Raw genomic sequence first — 6,878 nt, forward strand, 5'->3', positions numbered from 1 at the left:
CCCTGACTGAATGGAAACATGTAGCCTGCTTTAAACTCCTGTATAACTTAAGAAATTTATAAAAATTTAGAACATGGAGGCTTCGAGATCATCTAACCCAACGTTTCTTTCATATATCCATAATACTTATTGAGACTTTTCCAGCTATTGTACTAAAAGCTTTACATTTATTATCTGACTTAAACTTGCCAACAATCCTAAGAGATGAATAGATGAAAAACACATTGAAACAGAGAAGTTAAGTGACTTGCCCAGGGTCACACAACTAATAATTGTTGAAGATGAGGTTTAACTCAGTTCTAGGTCTAGACCTCCAGCTCTGAGCTACAAATCTATACCACCTGCCTAAAGCAAGAAAAAGAAAGGTGGCTTGTCTGAGATAAAACAGTGAGTGACAGGACTGATACCAGAACTGATTTTCCCTCACTCTAGTCCATGACTCCTCCCATATCTCACTACATTTGAATGAATGGGAAGAAACCACAGCCTGGATAATTCAGAAAATAAAGCATTATCTAAAAACAGCATAATTCTTAAACTTATAATATTGGTCTTTGGATCCCATTAAAGAGGATTTCATCAATAGGTTTATATCTATTTGATTAGCTATAAAATTAGTTTGTATTCCCTACATACAGACCAATTCTTGACAGCAGCTTGTAGCTTTAAAACATGGCTAGGTTAAAAAAAAAAAAAAACAAAAAAAACCCACAACATTTGGGTACCCTGACTTAATTTCTACCGAGAAACCCACCAACTGGATGCTTGTTGAAAAAAAAAAAAAAAAAAAGGAAGAAGAATCTAAACCACACTTTGACTCAAATTGAAGAAATGTCTAAGAATCTAGGTTAAATCTGTCCCCTGTGATTTTTATTTACTGGAGCTGTCATTGCATTGTGGTATAAAATGAAATAAAAATTCCACCAGACACTTGTTAAAAATGGCAAGAAAGACTTTCAGGACTATTGTAATAAGGGACAGAGGCTATTGCAATGGAGGGGAAAGACTGAACTCAAATACAAGAGGACCACGTGAGAATTTATGGACAAAGACCAGGGTGAGGAAGTGGATATAAAATTGCTAAGAGAGGGCTTCCCTGGTGGCGTAGTGGTTGAGAGTCCGCCTGCTGATGCAGGGGACACGGGTTCGTGCCCCGGTCCGGGAAGATCCCACATGCCGCAGAGCGGCTGGGCCCGTGAGCCATGGCCGCTGAGCCTGCGCGTCCGGAGCCTGTGCTCCGCAACGGGAGAGACCACAATGGTGAGAGGCTCGCGTACCGCAAAAAAAAAATAAAATAAAATAAAATAAAATAAAATAAAAAAAAAGGAAATCTGATTAAGCACTGAATGCTGTTTTAGTAATTTTTCAAAAGAGCAATGATTTAAAATCATAGAGTTGTAAAATCTGTCTAGTGTTGGGCAGCCTGTAAAATGGCCCCCTGCGATGATCCCCATTCCTTGGAACTCATGTCCTATGCAATCGCCTCCCCTTGAGTGTGGGTGAGACTAGCTTCTAACTAACAGAAAATGACAGAGTATCACTTCCAAGATTAGGTTACAGAAGGACTCTGGCTTCTCTCCTGGCATGTTCTCCCTCTCCCTCTCTCTCAGCTAGCTTTCTCTGGAGGAGCCAGCTGCCAGTGAGCTTAGAAGCAGATTCTCTCCTAGGCAAGTCCTGAAATGACCGCAGGACTGTGGACACCTTGATTGCAGTCTCCCGAGAAGTCCTGAGCCAGGGGTGCCCAGCTAAACTGCACCAAGATTCCTGACCCACAGAAACTGTGAAATAATAAAGATTCATTATTTTAAGCCACCAAGTTTTGTAGTAATTTATGTTATGGTAAAAAATATAAAAATCCTGAAATAGTTTAAAAGGAGAATAATTCAAGTGTTGGCATATCTTTACAACTCAGGAATTTTCAAACCATCTCAGGACTATCTCACTGAATTGAATTTAATTGAATATAATGAAACTACCATTATAGAATTAACTCAAATATCATTGAGCTTCTGGGCATATATGTTGCTGATAAAAGTTTTAATTTGTATGTTTTTAAATCTTTGGGCATTACAGGAAAAAAAAAAAGGAAATGAAATCTGTGGTTGCTCATAATTCCTATTGTGTTTATGCACTAGAAGAAACTGTCACTTACAAAATACAAGAAATAACACAACATCTAGTTGGTACTATTTTCACTCACATGTGTACTCATGTATTCACAGAGAAAATGCTGAAAACTCCCTGGAGATACTGAAAAAATACTTTACTACCCCCAAGTGGACATATTATTTTTACAGAAATAAAGTGCAAAATTGATGTTGTCTTTGAAAAACAACAACAACAAAAATGGTATGCAATGATTATACAAAAGACTCAGAATCTCAGTTGGGACTTTAAAACTTATAACTTTAAAATTTAGAATCCTAGAACGAGTGAGATATTTGAATTACCTCTACAATTTATTTTATGCTTGTACATTTTTAGTTATATGTTTGCTGCCTACCAAGACAGCTCATTCTCTTTCCAGACAGCTCCATTTAGCTATTCTAGTAAGTCTTCATTTCTCCTGCAAACTGTCTGCAAACCATGCAAGATCTCTCATGTCGCCTACACTGTTCTTAATGTCCTTAGTGATTTCAGAAAAGGAGATGCTACAACTCTCCAGAAAACATATTCAAATAATGCAGAGAACTGGATTTTAACATTTCTTGGATCTTACCCTAAAAACCTTCCAACACTGTTTCCTCTGTGAAAATGACTGAACTGTTCCTAATATACAAAGAACCCCTGTAAAAAATTAATAAACAGGGGCTTCCCTGTTGGTGCAGTGGTTAAGAATCCGCCTGCCAATGCAGGGGACACGGGTTCGAGCCCTGGTCCGGGAAGGTCCCACATGCCGCGGAGCAACTAAGCCCGTGCCCCACAACTACTGAGCCTGCGCTCTAGAGCCCGTGAGCAACTACTGAGCCTGAGTGCCACAACTACCGAGCCTGAGTGCCACAACTACCGAAGCCCATGCACCTAGAGCCCGTGCTCTGCAACAAGAGAAGCCACCCAATGAGAAGCCCACGCACCACAACAAAGAGTAGCCCCCACTCGCCGCAACTAGAGAAAAGCCTGTAAGCAGCAACAAAGACCCAACGCAGCCAAAAATAATAAACATAAATAAAATTTTTTAAAAATTAATAAACATGAATCTTAAATAGTCTTGGGATACCAGGAGGGGGAGTTCTCATGCCCTCCAGTGATAGTAGAACCCTACAGGAAGAAGAAAGATTCCTCTCCTTCCCTGGCAAGGACTCAACCAACGAAAAGCCATATGGACTCTTTGTTAACTACAGCCCTCCCAACTTTATTTCCACCTCTATAAAAGCATTTTCCTTCCTTTGCTATGTGGGGCTCGCTTGTGTCTCTCCATGGTTGCGGACCCTGAATTGCAATTCCCTGCTGATCCTGGATAAACCCATCTTGGCTGGAGAAATATCTGGCAGTCTATTTGTTTTAGGTCAACATTTTGATGCCCCATACAGGGACAAGACAAGACACCCCAAAGGCCCCAGGGCTGGTGAGCAAAATAGGTATGGTACCCAAAATTGAGCCCACCAAGCTCATTGCTTTTCTTGCTGATCCCTGGAGTTTAAAGGTATCTTTCTCCTGGATCCAAGCTTACAACCTCTTTCCATTTGAAGTTCTCCAGGCTCTATTAGGGATCTGTTTTAAGGTTTCATCCTTCTGGTTAAAGCCTTCTTCTGTATGCAAGTACTCATTTGACACTTCAGTCTAATTTGGAGATCAGATTATTTCAGTTGAAGCTGGCTGAGATGCCTTTGGCCCATTCCTTCAGGAACAAGGGCTGCTTCACTGAAACTGCACCAGTTCAGCCACTGACCCACTCCTTTGGAATAGGGGCTGTCAGAGAATAAGCCGCGTCCTTAGAATTGGCTGGTGTTAGGCCTGCAGGCGTATGAGTTGCAAGCTGTTTGAATTGAGCTGTCTGAGCTGTGTGAAAATTACTCTTTTACTCTAGAGAAAAACCTCTGAGAAATGGCATCCCAGTTATCTAAACATTTTGAAGGTGCCCCCCTTCAAGGACTCTGCTAGATTTTATGTTTAAAAATTGTGTTCCTTTCTCATGTGCATTTTTAACTAAATGGACCAACCTGACCAAAGTTAATTTAGAATATCAGTGACCATTATGGGGAACTTTTAAAATCCTCAAACCTAAATTTCTTAAAACCAAATTGGATTACAATAGTTCAAAAATGTCCAGAATTGAATGGAATGCCTATTTCAACTGGTATTTTGAGGCTTTCCAACCTTTTCAGGAGTCTAAAATTGCCTCTCTGCAAAATAAGATTTTAAATTAACTGAGATAAACAAATCATTCAAGAAAGAAAAAAATGGCCCTTGAAGCCTCAGTCTAGTCTTCCTCAGCTCCTTTGTCGCAGGCTTGCCTCCGGCTCCATCTTGTTTCTCTCCCTTCGCTCCTCATGATCAGACTCCACCTCTGGTGCAACCCTTCCCTTTCCCTTCTATGCCACCTATGCCTCTTCTATGCCCTCAATTCCCCCATACTAATTCTCTTACTGAACTTCCCTTTTCCTTTGAACACCTCAGAAGCTGTCCCTTTAAAATTAAGCTTTCTAAGGATCCAGCGGCTAAACCCTTCATTTCTTATATTCCCCGGACTAAAGCTGATATGTGAACCACAGTCAAAGGCTTTTCCAAAGTAACCAAAGATCCTTCCAGATTGGCTGGGGAATTTTAATAAAGCCGTTCAAACGTACCAACCTGGTTTCTCTGACTTATATCAGCTAGTTCATACGCTTGTCAGTGAAGGCCAGCCCGGCATTGGATGAAAATTGCTGATTGGGAAGATCCTAAAAGGTCTCTAGAACTACAACTGGGAAACCAGTCCACTGACTTATTATATGATCAGGCTAGGCAACTTCATTGAGCAATTCTTAGGGCTTTTCCAAAGCCTGTGCATTGGAATAAAAATTTTAAGGCCTTAAAGGAGAGTTTGATGAACCTACCTGCCCTTGGGCATCCCAATTATCAGATTCCCTTTTTCCTTTTTCTGTATGAAAAGGAAGGGATTGCCCTTGGGTACTCACCCAGAAACATGGGGACCACCACAGATTCACAGAGTATTATAACCAGCAACTGGATCCTGTGGCATGGGGATGCTCCCTTGCCTGACAGCCATTACAGCCACTGCTCTTTTGGTTAAGATCACCAAGAAATTTGCTGTGGGATCCCCTTTAACCATTTTTGTACCTCATGCAGTAGGAAGCTTTCCTGAATTCTCATCACACTCAACATTTCTCATTCAGCCACTTCACCTCCTATGAAGTCCTTTTGTTAACTGTTCCTTGCATAACTCTTTATGTAATAACCTGAATCCTGCTCCTCTTCTGCCCTCCATCACTGAGGAAGTCCCTTATGACTACTTAATACCAACACACCACCCCCAACTCCTCGTGAAGATCTACAGGAAATTCCCCTGGGTAACACTGACTTCTCATGATTCAGTGATGGTTCTTATTCAGAAGATGACAATGGCAAACATTGTGCTGGGTATGCTACTGCAACTCATTTTGATGTTGTTGAGGCAGCATCTTTACCTATGGTTACTTCAGCCCAACAGGCTGAATTATATACTCTTACACAGATTTCTACTTTAGCCAAGGGCAAAACTGCCAATATTTAACTGATAGTAGAAATATTTTTCAGAGTATCTCATAATTTTGGAATGTTGTGGAAGCGACAAGGCTTCCTTACTTCCAGCAAAAGTAAAATTAAAAATGGTCCTTATGTTCAGGAATTATTGGATGTAATACTTTTACCTGTCACTTCAGCTATTATTAGATTCTAGGACAGTCTAAACTTGACTCTCTGGAAGCTAAAGGAAATCATCTTGCTGATACTTCTGCAAGAAATTCTGTCCTTAAAGGGATCAAGAGCAGTCAAACCTGTATCATGGTCCAAAGGGATATTTCCCCAGATGATAGTTTGGAAAACATGGCAAGAGAAACACACAATTGACTTCAGAAAAGGAAAAATAAGATTGGAAATTCAACAACTGTTGGTTTGATAAAAAGAGAAAGCTCTGGTTTGGACCAAAAACCAACCCAGTTCTACTAGAAACTCTAAAATTTCCACTCCACCACTGTACATGCATTAAACTATTGGTCTACTAACAAAATGACAGCATTCATGAATCAATATTGGTGGGTGAAAATGAACAAGCCTGCAAAAAGTACCTACCTCACTTATCCCACTTACCCCAAATACAACCCAGGGTGGTCTATCTGAACTACTATTGGACATTTAAAACTGCCTAATGGGCCATTTGCGATCTGGCAAATGGATTTCATACAAATTCTTCCATCTAAGGGACATAAATAAGTTTTAGTTATGAACTGTATGTTTTCTCACTGGACTGAAGCCTTCCCTTACAGATGGGCTATTTCCTCTTCTGTGGCCAAAGTCCTTTGGGGAAAGATTGTCCCTACCTGAGGAACTCCTGTCAAACTTCAGGAGTTTGTGACCAAGTGACCAAGGAACCCATTTTACTGGTCAGGTACTTCGAAAAGCATGTGCTGTTTGACTGGTTTTACACTTTCATTGCACTTACCACCCTCAATCCTCTGAAAGCATTAATGGCATTACTAAGACTTAATTGGCAAAGTTTGTAGACCCTCAAAATACCTTAGCCAAACGCACTGACCTTGGTCCTTCTAAGTGTCAGATTCACCTCTTTTGGAATTAATTATCCCTTACCCTTTGAGATAGTGACAGGACACCCAATGTACTTTTCTCCTGTTTCTTTTGACTCACAACTGATAGAAGGAGAGATACTCCAATATGCAAAA

This window comes from Lipotes vexillifer, unplaced genomic scaffold (assembly GCF_000442215.2).
Source record: "Lipotes vexillifer unplaced genomic scaffold, Lipotes_vexillifer_v1.1 scaffold361, whole genome shotgun sequence".
Lineage (NCBI taxonomy): Eukaryota > Metazoa > Chordata > Mammalia > Artiodactyla > Lipotidae > Lipotes > Lipotes vexillifer.